Source organism: Cryptotermes secundus, unplaced genomic scaffold, assembly GCF_002891405.2.
Source record: "Cryptotermes secundus unplaced genomic scaffold, Csec_1.0 scaffold2044, whole genome shotgun sequence".
Lineage (NCBI taxonomy): Eukaryota > Metazoa > Arthropoda > Insecta > Blattodea > Kalotermitidae > Cryptotermes > Cryptotermes secundus.
In genome coordinates this window covers 4956-19541 of record NW_019726279.1, presented here as the reverse complement: position 1 = coordinate 19541, position 14586 = coordinate 4956, and the positions used below count along the sequence as shown (strand labels likewise).

General features: G+C 41.5%; 1 non-coding gene across 1 annotated transcript; it reads left to right on the top strand.

Annotated features, from left to right (window-relative positions):
* The first annotated feature begins 8883 nt into the window (after positions 1-8883).
* Positions 8884-8955, top strand: Trnaw-cca. Its single transcript has one exon. It is a non-coding gene; the product is annotated as a tRNA-Trp (tRNA).
* Positions 8956-14586: the final 5631 nt, after the last annotated feature.

The window sequence follows — 14586 nt, the reverse complement described above, 5'->3', positions numbered from 1 at the left end:
CAAAGGAGGTCACTGAGCCAAATTAACGGACGTTTCCCGCCCAACAGTAGTCTCTAATACCTCTGGTAGATGGGGGAAGCATTATAGATACCTCTCAGCTAGTAGACCCGGTCTCGCTGCCTGGGCGGGACTGATGGTAAGCACCAGTACCAGTAGGATATAGAGACTGGTAGAAATCATAGAGGGAAGCACAATGGACCAATACAGGTCTCAGTGCATGGGGAAACCCACCCTCTCCAATAACTAACTACATTGTTAAAGCAAAGCAGAAAGCTGTGTGTCAGTTACACATGTAACAGCTTCGAAAAAAATTAGGTTTTTGGGATTTTGCATCCAGTATTGTTCTCAATATTTATTTACTTCTGAAACAAATATATTATACAAGTGGAAAGGATGACCTCTGACCGTGTACAATAGCAAAAACCTACTGTTACAATTCTACACGAAGACATGGATGAAACAGTTCGGTTAACCTCAAAATGAAAATCTGGCTCAGTGTCACAGAAGATGAAGGCGAAGTTGAAGCAGTGTATGAAGAAGAAGACAAAAAGATCGTTGACAGTTAATCGATGATAGAAATATTTTACTGCATATTGGGATAAAGGATTCCTTTCATCGCATTCTTTGAAGCAAGATGTTCAGCTGCATAAGATTTAAACATTTCGTTCGTACCTCACAGGAAACATTAAAAATAATTTAAGAGACTTCCAGTATATGTTATGATCCCGAACTTCATCACAATCTTCTCTAGAAATCAATGAATCATCATTTTTGTTATTACATGTCTCTGAGGTCATTTTATACATCTGACGCTATTTTAAAATACTTAACTGAGCCTTGACTCTTACAGTTTGATGTCCCAATACTGAACCTTGAATCTCAGTGTGGTGGACAGAAGTTCTAACTAGTTTACATCATACAGTGATGAACTGTTTTTATCTGGTTATTTAAAAAATGGAAGAGCACTTATTAATTTATTTGCTTTTTCTTCTGTGGCATAATCATGTATTACATACTCAAACTACTGACATAATTAAGTCCTCCATTAGACACATATTAATATAAATATTTCCTCTACTTAGCCCATTAATGGGTTTAAAGATGACTCAAGTGTATTTATTATTTACAAATGACCCACAATTAAAATGTAATAAAAAACTAAAATTAACTTATGACGGCTCTGAGGTTCTCACGGCAATGACTGTAAAGAGCACGGTCTTTTGAGTTGCAACGCCATGTAGAGCTCAACGTTTCGGAGGAACATATTACCTCCAGCTTCAGGGTTAAAGAGCAAACTATCAAGAAGCAAGTGGCAATCAGTGCTGGTTACCTGTTTGGCTCACTCTTTGATCCTGAACATGGAGGCAGCACATTCCTCCAAAATATCAATGAAACTTTACCAGACTACACGACATCACATCACAGAATATAGCATTCTTGGTTCGAACTTATGTTTTAAGAAAATGTTTTGTTATAAAATCATTAAGAAAGGTATAATTTATTTGCATGCGAGAACGTAACGAGCTGAGAAGCCGACAGTTGCTCAGCTACACTGACGCTGATCATTCTGAGCCCTTATTATTTGGATGACCATGAAATTTATTTCTAATTAATTCTCGGTAATTTTAATTTCAAAAGTCTTATGTTTCGATATTTCTGGAAATGTATTGTGATCTTTAATATCGTATTTCACTGTCTGGGACGTGAAATACGGTGTTTACGTTAAATATTTCTAGATTCTGGCAGAAACAAGAAGTCCGGAGTTATAACATTTACGATGTCATAAATTTAGCTCGGGTACAGGGAACCGGACGCGCCTAAAAGGACAGGTCAGAGCTTGTTACAATTGCCTGTGAATGAGGGCCAGTATGATTGGGTTGCCTCGTTCAAGCTTCCCACGGAAGATGGGATGAAATGTATATGAAAACACCATCTTTCGAATTCCCGGCGTGGGGGTGCAAGCCATTCCACAAAAGGAGAGACTTTCATTATATTCCGAACTGAACGGACGTGACCTTTGCACGCTCCGAGACATAGGTTGCCGATAGTAACGCGGTAACGTAAAGCTAAGAATACATTAATTTAACAGTGTGGTGAATTAGCAGGTGAATAAACGTCAATTGGCTCAACTCTCAGAAAAACGCTTTCTTCGGCATCGCTACCCTGAGACTCAAGCAAACCGACCCAGCTAGTTTCCCGTACCTATACCGATCTTCCTTAGTTTGATCTGTGAGGACAACTTCCAGTAGCCATCATACACTGTCCTAAGGTAGAAACAGGTGTAGCAGGGATAGCACCATTCCGACTGCGCCGATACAAGCAAAGGCGGGTTGGAAAAGAGCGGTTTTAACACAAGAAATCCCCAACACTTTATGGAACCCCAATGTTCCTTACAGTGTCCACAAGAGCCCGCCACTGGTCTCTATCCTGAGCCAGAAATTATTTTCAAAGTTTCGATCTAGGGTCTCACAAATCACCCTCCTTGCCCTATAGTAAATCCAGCATTTAGAAGCCACGGTACTCGTGTCTCGCAGCCATTCACTTGCAACGGTTCTACTGGTACAAAGTTACATTTTCTGTCCGTCTTACGTGTATATTGGGTTGTAATGTAATTATACTCTTCCTATATGAAGAAAGTCAAATCAATTCACATGCTTGCATAAAAAGTTTCAAATTTACTTTAATAACAATATATACCCTTTTTTTTAAATTATCAGCTCTAACATCTACTGAAATACAGTTTCCTGTTAATTCACGTGGTCAGTCCTGTAGACGTTGCGATGCGGCAAATATAAATTTTATTTATTGATTTACTAATGTGCTATTTAACGTTGCTGCCAACAGCAAATGATAAACGATGTCATGACCCACAATTCTCAGCATTTACTGTCTGAAAATGATTATATAATGTGAATTATATTGTAACACTCGTAACTGTTTCCTGACACTGAATCATACAATTACAAAAGCCTCCAACCCAACTTAGCGTTGTGGTCCCTAGGGCTGGCGCGCAGGAATGATCAGCTGGTTCATTTGAAGTCTGTGCCCCATCCATGTTAATTCAGCTCTTGGCGGGCAGCTTACTGACGTTTCGGAGGTATATGCTGCTTTCATCTTCAGGGTTGAAATGTGTGGGATGGGCGAGTTTCAGTGTATATATATATATATGTTACGAGACAGGGAGGGAGTTCTTATTCTTTTTTGTTGCGGTTTGTAGTCCTCGTATGGGCCGAATATTCCTTTCGCTACGTGCCCCCGTCTATTGTCCCAATTCGTACGAACAGAGTACCAGTTCCCAATGCCCCTCTCCGCCATTCTTTCGAAAAGTAAATCTCTATACACGAATTAAAAAAGAGCGGTGAAATATTAAGTAAAATTACATGTACATGTATGCTCATCAAGTCATCAACATGACAGCGCGTTCTAAGGCATGAAATGTCTTCGCCCGCTCAAGCACTGGGATCGCGCGTTTGTTCTGTTTGTGTGGTGTTGTGTAGGTAGCGGACTTACGACGAGCTGATCCCCTGTCCAAGGAGTCCAACAGACTCTCTGTAAGATTCATGATCTCATATTTTATTGTGAGTGGGAGCAGATCTCTCTTAAGGTAGGAGGAGGTGGAGAAAGGGGGANGTTATCAACGCCGCAGCGGAAGGGAGCAGTACCTGCATAGTTTCTCATAAGGCTAGTGCATAGGCTGTCTGTTCGAAAAAATAGGATATACATATATATATACCAAGAGCCGTGGTAGCTCAGTCGGTATAGCGACTGGCTGCAGCCTGGACAACTGAGGGGTCGGAGTTCGAGTACGGTAGGGTCCAGAATTTTCTCTTCTCCAAATCGTCCAGACCAGCTCTGGGGTCCACCCAACCTCCTATCTGATGGGTAGCGAGGGCTCTTTCATCGGGGAGTAAAGCGGCCGGGGTGTGAAGCTGACCACTCACCTCCAGCTAGTGCTGAGGTCAAGAAAATGTGAATCTATACATTCACTTCCCCTACGCCTTCATGGCGTAGTGCTTAATTGGTTGAGCACAGGGACTTACACACGCACACACCCCCACTTGGTTTGGAAAAAAAAAAAGCAAAGGGTAACGACGCACACTGCCTTATACTCTCTGCTACGGTATGTGTCAGTGGGTGGTACACCTGGGTTTTAGCTATACAGTACATCTTCCGCCATTTTCACGACTGCAGCCAGGGCAGCTCAGTCGGTACAGCGACTAGGCTGCGGGCTGGACGGCCGAGGAGTCGCGGTTCGATTCCCAGCAGCGGCAACAAGTGACGGTGGAAACTGAAGCAGCAAACTGGTAGAAGGACAATGTGAAGAAGGGACCGACCACGTAGCATTAAAGTACACACATTAAAATCATTTTATTTACAAAAATATTCCTTTATTATTTTCAATAATATATTTTAATCCATATATATTAAACAACCAAAAGAGTCCTTGAACTCTTCAACTGACAGCTCGATAGCCAACCGACGCTATTTCCCCATGCGCTGTATGGACCACTCCTGCTGGCAGAGGGGACACCGGTTGTTCTGCTTCACCCACAGAGACATGCAGCAATAGTGGAAAGAGTGATTGCACTCGCCCCAGACCACGACGCAATCCTGCCGGCCGTAGCGCGAGTCCTGCTTGCTCTCAGCCTGACACCGCAGACAGGCATCTGTTGAAAATGACAGATAATTTTAGGTTAGGACACAAGGGAATCATTTTATACGATACTAATGTTAACATCGGCTGAAAAATCAACGGGAATTCTCATAATTTCCCCCGCATTCTCCGATATTATCGACTGATACATCAAGGCAGACGCTTAACATCATCATCCACAAATAACATGCACAAATGGTAAACCGTCTCCGTTATACAGTGCACTATACACTTAACACACCCACATCAGAATATTAACACTCACAGAATACAAACTACACACGGAAACAACCAGCTGCTTGCCCGTCGTGGCCTACTACATAACTTACGTTCATGCAACATGTTAACGATAGTCAATTCGTTGCTATGGTAACGTAAAATTTCGTAAAGATAACGGAAAATCTCGCGCTTACAAAACTTACAGAATGAAATGTTCCTGATTTTTGGGTTTCAAGATTATTTACTGTTGATAATTATTTGTACTGTATGGAAGAGAGCAATATCGCCGACGTTTCGGAGGAATATGTTGCCTCCATCTTCTGGAGAGATGTAAGATTTGACGTTTTCACGACAGTCACTATGAAAGATGCAGTATTTTCGGACGTGGAGCCGTGTAGACATTTTGTTAACCGACGTTTCGGAGACTACAGACACCTGCTCACGCTGGTTCATCGCTCGCGGATTTCATACGCCCTGAAGATGGAAGCGATAAGTTCCTCCGAAACGTCGGTTAACAGAATATCTATACGGCGCCACATCCCAGAAGACGGCATTCTGGATAGATGTATGTGGTTAAACAGAAATACAGCGGTAAAACTACCTGAAGATGGAGGAAGCAGATCTCTCCGAAATGTTTGTGACGATGTACCATCACATACTCACGGCTGTGTCCAGACCTCATGAGTATGTATTGGTACATAGTTGCAACATTTATTACAGCTATGCAGGATCTGGGGCTATCACAGCGACGGTTAAGAAGAGCTCTGTCTTCTGTGATAATATGGCGGCGTGCAGTCCGTTGAAAGTCAACGGACAATCTTCAGGGTAGAAGCCAAAGCCGAGTAAGAAACAAGCATGAAGCAGATGGCACGCAGACTGATTCCTTGCTTAGCTTATTCTTCGACCCTGAAGATGGATGCCACATGATCCTCCGAAACGTCGCTTGATTTTCAATGGAACATAACGGCGTTCAGAAGACAGAATTCTTCTTAATAAAATTAGACAGAAAAACAGGTTTGGAAAATAAAAGGCTATTTATACAACTAGGCAGAACAAGAGGAATATGATATTTTGGACTGTAACCCCGTACAGTTCGGTAGAAATCCACTGACGTCTAGGAGGAACGTGGAATTCTACCAAACTACACGGCGTTACGACCCAGCAAATAGTAATCTTCATAGTACGGTAAACTATCCCCGTAAGAGGCCGTGGAGGCCCATAGGGCTGTGAGACGACGAGGCTCCCACATTTTCTACACAATCGGCTCGTGGATAGTAAGAATATCAAACACAACTAAGCAGAATAAGTTATGACATCATGTAGTACCGTAGAAGGGTACCAATATTTCGGAGGGACATACTGCCTCCATATTCAGGGTAGAAGTGAGCGTCAGTTCACTCTACCTTCAGAATGAAGGCCTGGAATACGTGGAGCTTTACCTCTACGTTCTCCACACGTCATTATGTTCTGCTTAAGCACCTGAATAACTGTACCTTTATACTAGCACATAACACAATCAGTTAATACAGTATCGTAAAATAAACACAATTCTAACCTATTTCAATAATGTCATCACGTGTGAATCACGTGGATGCACGGGGGGTTTGGACCCAGTCCGACTGTCGCCGACAAGATACGTAAGGTTTCAAGCGAAACACGGAGATTGTAAGACTTTTTAAAGCAGGCCACACTAATGAATGGAAATTTACCTACCAGTTGTGCCATCTCTGCAGGAAGTTACCTTAAACATAAAATAACATCTAGCAAGGCGTTTGAAGCGATAACACACCCGATTTGTATCCAAGAGGTGACCGGTTCGAATCTCGGCTGGGACACAGGCCCTTCTGACTGAGATTTCTAGTGGTTTTTGCCTGTCATTTCAGAATATCGTGACAGCCCCTCAAATTGCCATCCGATCACTTGATACTTCTGGAATAAACTAAGTACTGGTTCCTGGTGGGGTGATAACATGTCTCTATCCCTACTCACCTCACCATAAAGGCGTAGAGGGAATGTGGAGGTGAAACTCCATGCGATCTACAGTTAGATAATGTGTCGTATCATATTTTGGCTCATTTATCCCTTGTACCTATTTCGGGTGGGCTCCAAAAGTAGAGGTAACAGAAGAATCTTACTCCCCTATCAGAAATCGAACCCTGGTCATCCAGCTTATAGCCAGTAACTTGCTGTATCGCAGCTGAGAGGAGCCAACAAATGAAAGAGTAAGAAATGAGATCAAATGTGTTCAGACACTAACACAAGATTCGCCTTGAAGTTAACATTCATGTCCTATCATCTTTAATAAATTGCACTCAGGTTAAAGCAGTTCCCTATACTCAATATACATATACGAAATCGACGTATATATGGGCAAACAAGAAAGTCATACGTGTTTGTGGGGCAAATCTGAACGAAGATTAGAGTAATGCAGGAGATGAAACACGGGGACGGACAAACATAACCTCCATATTAAGCGTTTATTTCACGAACATTTTGCAACCCTTCCAGTGTGAAGATGGAGGCAGTGCGCTCCTCCAAAAGTCGGTAAATATCTATTAAACCAGACGGCGTCACATACCAGAAGATGGCTATCTTCATAGTCACAGCTGTGATAACCTCCAATCTTACATAGCAATCCTCTATGGGGTGCCTACTTTACGCACTCTGAAAACAGAAGCTGTAGGTTCCTCCGAAACAGGCTATATGACGTCACATATCAGAAGACAGTCATTTCCATAACCGCTGCTGTGATAATCTCAAAGCTCACATCCCAGCATTCTACCGTGAAGATGGAGTCGGAGGGTGCTCAAAACGCCAGTAAATAACTGCCAAACTGACATCACATAGCAGTTGTCCATGAGAAGGCTAGTCTACTCCACCCTTCTACCCCGAAAATTGTGGCAACAGGTTCTTCCGAAACGTTGGTAAATATCTACCAGATTACACGGTGTCGTATCCCAGATGACGATCAACATCATGGTCCCCGCTGTGACAAACTCAGATCTCACTAGGGACTTTTTGTTCTGTGACCATGTGACCACCAGCAGTTTATCTGCGAGGGCAATGATAATGACCTTTGACAGTCAGTGGTGATTCTGGCTGGGTCACCGATCCGGAACCATTATGAACTGGAGCATGGTCTTGATGAACAAGAATTGTCGAAAGTCGTAATGTTACTGACCACACAACCCGGCGATTATAACCCTAGGCATTAATCAGCTGGCTTTTGTTAATTGTGAAGCAATACATACATCCCGTGACGTAGGAACTGAATTTTTAAGTGTTACTTAAATGAACTTCATGCTGGAAAGAATTCATGTTTCTTACAATTTGAAAACTGATATGAAGAAAGTCTATATGAGACTGAAACGAATTTTTAACTGAACCAATAAAATAAACAATAAAGAAAACAAGAAACATCTATGTCACCTCTTCCCAATGACATTGTTTGCAAAGATAGGCCTCGTGGCGTAATAGTAGCGCGTCTCACTGGAAGTCACAAGGTTGCTTCTTCAAATCACGTCTAAGTCAACTTTTTTTTTTTTTTGCTAAATATCAGCTTCCAATTTCTTTCATTTAGCATTTTATTTCAATAAGGAGTGGCTTCCACTTCGATTAGACTCTTAAAAATTATGAAAACTTATTCCTTATCGTCCAAACCGGTACTCGAGCAAAGCTAGCCTCCTATCCAACTAGTATTGACGTCATTAACATTAATAGACTCCGTGGCGACTGAAAGGAATTTGTAACTGAACCGATAAAATAAACAATAAAGAAAACAAGCATCGTCTACGTCCCCTATGACATTATTAGTACGGATAGGCCTAGTGGCGCAATTGTAGCGTGTCTCAATCCAATTCAAAAAGTTGACTGTTCAAACCACGTCAGGGTCAACTTCCACTTCGAGTAGACTCTTAAAAACTATGAAAACTTATTCCTTATCGTCCAAACCGGTACTTCAGCAGAGCTAGCCAACTATCCATCTATTATAAATGTAATTAAAATTCATGGACTCCGTGGCGCAACGGTAGCGCGTCTGACTCCAGATCAGAAGGTTGCGTGTTCAAATCACGTCGGGGTCAGTTTTTTTTTTCTAAATATCAGCTTCAAATTTCTTTCAATTAGCATTTTCTTTCAATAAAAATGGCTTCCACTTCGATTGGACTCCTAAAAATTATGAAAACCTCCTATTCCTTATCGTCCAAACCGGTACTCGAGCAAAGCTAGCCTCCTATCCAACCAGTAGCTTGGGCGTGAAGCTGATTGCTCACATGCAACTAGTGCCGAGGTCAAGAAAACATGGATCTATAAATCCACACTCCCATACGTCTTCACGGCGTTAACTAGTTAAGCACAGGGACAGAATTTTTATTTCTTACATCTTATTACACCAGATAAATGTGGAAATCTAATTTGTAGAAGCACTAGCGGAACAAGTTCCACCTCACATTATTTATTTTTTAAGACCACAACTCAAAACGTAACCTTAACTTTGCAATATCTAACAAAAAAGAAAACCCTACATTTATAAAGGTCGAGTGGACACCGATATTAGAATTTAACCTTGATATGCACTGGCACCAAATTCAACTTCCTACAAAAAAAAAATTGGCGAAGAATTCTATCTGCTGCAATATAACGCCGTGTAGTCTATTGAAAGTAAACCGACGTTTTGGACGAACATGTCGCCTCCATATTCAGATTGAATAATAAGCCGAGCATGAAATCAGAGTGAAAGAAGGTGGCAAGCAGAGTTCTGTACGTCCTTCCGAAACGTCCGTTGACTTTCAGACTACAAGGCGTTATATCCCAGAAGGCCGAACTGTTAATAACCACCGGTGTGAGATCTTCAAATCCTACAACCTAGTGTAATGGCAGGAACATTAAGCTGACTTTTCATATTTCACGTTTGAGTGGAGGCATAGCTCTACGCATTCTTAATTTCAGTAGTAGATGGAAATGAGTGATTAGATTCACACACCTGTCGCTTCAACCCCGTGAAAAGTGCCACCGGTATCCACTGGATAGGAAGTTAGGTCGGACAAACAGTCGGTCTAGGGGTTGTGAGGACAAAGATCTCCTGCCCTGCCAAATATCAAATTCAGATTCAAAGGTCGTGTAGCCCGTAGCCTAATGGCTGTAATGACCAAGACATTCTTGCAATATACAAACTGAAATATCTTGGAAATGTGGATACGGTCAACTGTCTCTCTGAATTTCCCTCACTACGAATCCCTGTTATCTTTGGACAAGCCAAACACACATGATTACAGACACTGCAGGGGTGACATCAAGGGCAGTGACTGACCAGTACAACATAGACACAGGGCCAGTTTCAGTATTTCGGTTGCTCAATAATAACCATGCTTCTCTTCACGTAAAGCGTTGTGCAAGAAGTGACAAGAGAGACTCACACCGCGAAATTACTGGTGAGTAAATATTGTAACAGCCGGTCACAGTAGCCGCGCGGTCTGAGGCATGAACTGTCTGCGCACGCTCGGAAGCCGGGACCGTGGGTTCGAATCCAACTAGAGGTATAGATGTCTATGTCCGTTTACTCTGTGTTTGTGTTGTCCTGTGTGTAGGTGCAGGCCTTGTGACGGGCTAATCCCCCGTCCAAGTAGTCCTACTTACTGCGTATAGATTTTCGAAAATGAAAAAAAAATAAAATAAAATAAAAGGCCAGGGCTTAAAAAACGGCTATAGAGCCATTGATGAATGAATGAAAGACGTTAAGAGGCTTTTTTTCTAGGAGCACTGAGCTAAATGGAGCTTTTTCCACACAGCGACATGACTTATTAATCAATGGTTCAAAATGCAAGATTGACGGTGCTGGAAAGTGAGCCTCATGCATATATATATATGTAAGCAATTTTATGGCGCCTTGTTTCAACGCACGACATTAAATCCTCCACAAAATAGGGCATGTGTTCGACACCTGCCTTATATAGTTACTTAATAATAATTCCATATATAGAGAACTGTTAAAACCAATTGTGAATATCAAATTTTGTAGGCAATTTAGAGTGTCCTACCATTCGTGTTACATGTATCATTACAATCAAATGTGTATAGTATAATCTATCGAAGATGGGCCCTACAGAGGGTAAGCATAGAAGTCTTTGAAAACATACCAAACTGAAAGAAAAAAGTGATTTTTTAACTTGCTCTATCACTCAAAACTCGCGAAGATTAAAATGTCATATACAAAACTGAAATTTCTCCTACTGTACACATGCGTGAAACTTTGTGCCTCACATTAGGGGAAACACCTAATTTTAAATTGTCTGAGAACGGGATGATGAAAAGATTATTCAAACCCGAAAGGGTGTTACATGGGAACGGAGAAATCTGCATAAAGACAAGCTTCACAAATTGCAGACATATTTTTTTTTACGAAATATTATTTAGGTAACAGGTAGTGTACGTCCGTAGGGTTTCAAGACGTCGAGGCTCCCACATTTTCTTTAGACAGTCGGCTCACAGATGGCGGTGAGGTTGTCAGCCTTACGCGCCGGCCGCCCTTTGCCCCCAAAGAATTCCCGGTACTCATTTCTATTACAGGCTCAGTCGACCCCAGGGATATAGTACGGCTGGAAGGATTAGGCTAATTTAAAACAATCCCGTGACCGCATCGGGAATCGAACCCGTGACCTTCCGGCTTGTCTCCCCAAGCAACCTCGCTTCGGCGTGCTCTAATAAATATTACGATGGTGAAATGCAGCACGCGTGGGTAAAATGAACAACAAGAAAGTTTTGGTTGTAAAACTTAAAGATTTCGCTTCGCAGATGGGATGATACTATTAAAGTGAATCTTTCGGGAGGTTGGGTGTGGACTGGATTCATTAGACTCAGGAATGAGACAACGCGAAACGGCAATGAACTTCCGCGTCTCATAAAATGATCGGGGAATTTATTCACTGGCTAAGCGACTGTTAGCTTCTCAAGAAGGACTCTGTTCTGCATGAGTCAGCAGGTTACCATTATTCAAAGGTCTGTACCAAACTACCGGGTGCATAGTACCGTACGATATATTTCTCTAGGACGCCAGGTTCAAGACACTAATACTTTTACCTGAGCATTCAAATCGACATATCGACATATCCAGACTCTCCGAGTTACATGTCGCAGTCCGTGGGTGTGCAGATGGCACGTGAAACGACAAGCGGAGACAGAACTGCTCACGGAAAGAAGATATCAACAAGGACTAAAGAAATATAGAGGTAAGAGCGATATTGCTAATTATTTCTGCCATGTTCTTACGCAGTGAACCTTGTCTAACTTTGCCAGCCGTGGCTCCACCAAAACCAAGACATGTTACTCCACTTAAAAAAAAAAATTAATGCATATATCAAAAAATATGGTTTACGAGGTATACATAACGGGTAAAAATCGACTGAAATATTTTCATTTGCACAAAAGAAGAAGAAGAAGAAGTATTTCTGTTTGGCTAACACAGAAAGATTGAAACATGTACAAAGAGTAAGATCTGAGGCTTTCACGGCGGTGACTATGAAGAAAGCTGTCTTCTGGGATTTGGCACCGTGTATATGTGGTGTTAACCGACGTTTCGGAGGAACGTATCGCCTCCATCTTCAGGGTAGAAGGAAAAATATAAGAAATCCGCAAGCGAAGAGACCGTGAGAACCGGTAACCACCAACACCAGTCTGCTTTTACCGGTTCTCACGGTCTCTTCGCTTGCGGATTTCTTATATTTGTCCTTCTACCCTGAAGATGGAGGCGATACGTTCCTCCGAAACGTCGGTTAACACCACATATACACGGTGCCAAATCCCAGAAGACTGCTTTCTTCATGTACAAAGAGTCATGAAAGCAAAAAGATGCAGAAAGTAAAGAAAATTGCCATAAGTAATGCAATTTATAGCGCTGTAAACTGTTTTCAGGTTTTTATTACATTAATACTAGCATACCATCCCAAAGGCTCTATTACCAACGATGTTATCATCAGTACACGCTGTGGCCAATCACATGACCGACGTGAGGGGCTGTACAAAACTGTAAAAATGTTTGTTATGACTATTTAGTTAGGATTCACGGCGACGTTACATAAAATCACATGTAATTACGCGTCCTCTCAACATTTTTCGAGCTTCATACCTGAATTATATGCCTTACTTACTTATGGAGCTGAGCCCTTCTTGAGAAGCCAAATCTGCAGCTACTCAAGAAGTTCCCAGCATTTTATGGAAGCCGAAGGTTCATTACCGTGTTCACAAGAGCCCTCCACTGGTCCCTATCCTAAGCCAGATCAATTCAATACATACCATCCCATCCTATGTAAGATCCATTGAATTATATGCCTACTGTCATTAATATTCTTTTCTTGTGGGTTACTTAATGTCTCATTAATTATCGAAAAAAAAATGGGGTCTGATATGACGACTTGATTAAATTATGAAGTGGGAAAAATCTGTAAGGAAGCATTCGTGGCCTAACCACAGTACTCTACAAACATTTGCCTCGAGAGATCGAAGAACACAAAAAAGTCTCTGACAAGATGGCTGCTCTCCCAGCCGAGATACAAATGGAGCACAGCTTTCAGATCAACATGTTCAGTGTAAGTCCATGATTTATTTCAACCGTCTTCCAGTGCATACACTCATCTATCTCCTCCTCTCTCTCGCACTACATGTTTCGGCACAAAAGTGCCATCTTCAGGTGCTTATTTGAACTAGTTTAGCGTAAATCAAATAAGCACCTGAAGATGGCACTTTTGTGCCGAAACATGTAGTGCGAGAGAGAGGAGGAGACAGATGAGTGTATGCACTGGAAGACGGTTGAAATAAATCATAGACTTAAATCAGTGTAACAGGACGCTAAAATATAACATGTTCAGTGTAACTGCTCATAATATTCAATTTTATGTAATTTCAAGATGGAATCGCCGAAAAACACTACGCTTATGTAGTTTTGTACAGCATCTGTGTGTATCACAACATGATGACGGTCATTTGATTGGCCGAAACACGAAGTGGCGACTACATCGACAGCAATAAAGTTTATGTGACGGTATATCAGTATTTATTTTCCGTAAAAACATTCGAAATTATGACGAGTGATCGACGTCCAGAGGTGGCCAACTTCACAGGTTTTGACTACATGAACGTTTCATATTTTGGGGCGATTATGTAAGCGGTAACTTAAAAAGAAAAGTGGATCTTAAAATAATAGAAGTTTATGTTTTATGGGTTTATTTAGATACTCTCATAGCACAGAAACCCCCAATACTTTAGAGATGGAGGATAACTGGACTTAGTTTTTCTTGTAACTATCCAAACAGAGTGCGAACCTTCCTTCCCTTACATCTGATGACAGAAACAGATCCAGTTTTTGAAAACAACTAAAATAATTCACGTTTATTCGTTCATATATATATGTCCATCTGTGCGCAAGTTTCAATTTTCGTTCAAATTCGACAAAACTGACACACTCTTTTGCGCGTTTCTGCGCACACATAAATCAGCTCCATTTTTATAGGAGCGAAAAATGTTTCGAACAGAAATGTAAAGAAAATAGATGCACACATTAGGACCGATATATTTTCTCCTCCAAATCTCAATGTTTTTGAGGTTAATTAAATAACAAGCATTAACTGCGAGGGATTGTTATGCTTTTCGTACGTTGTTTCCTTAGAATGAAGTAGTCTTCTGTTAATGTATTTCAGGGCAACGTGAAAAGACACAAATAGTTC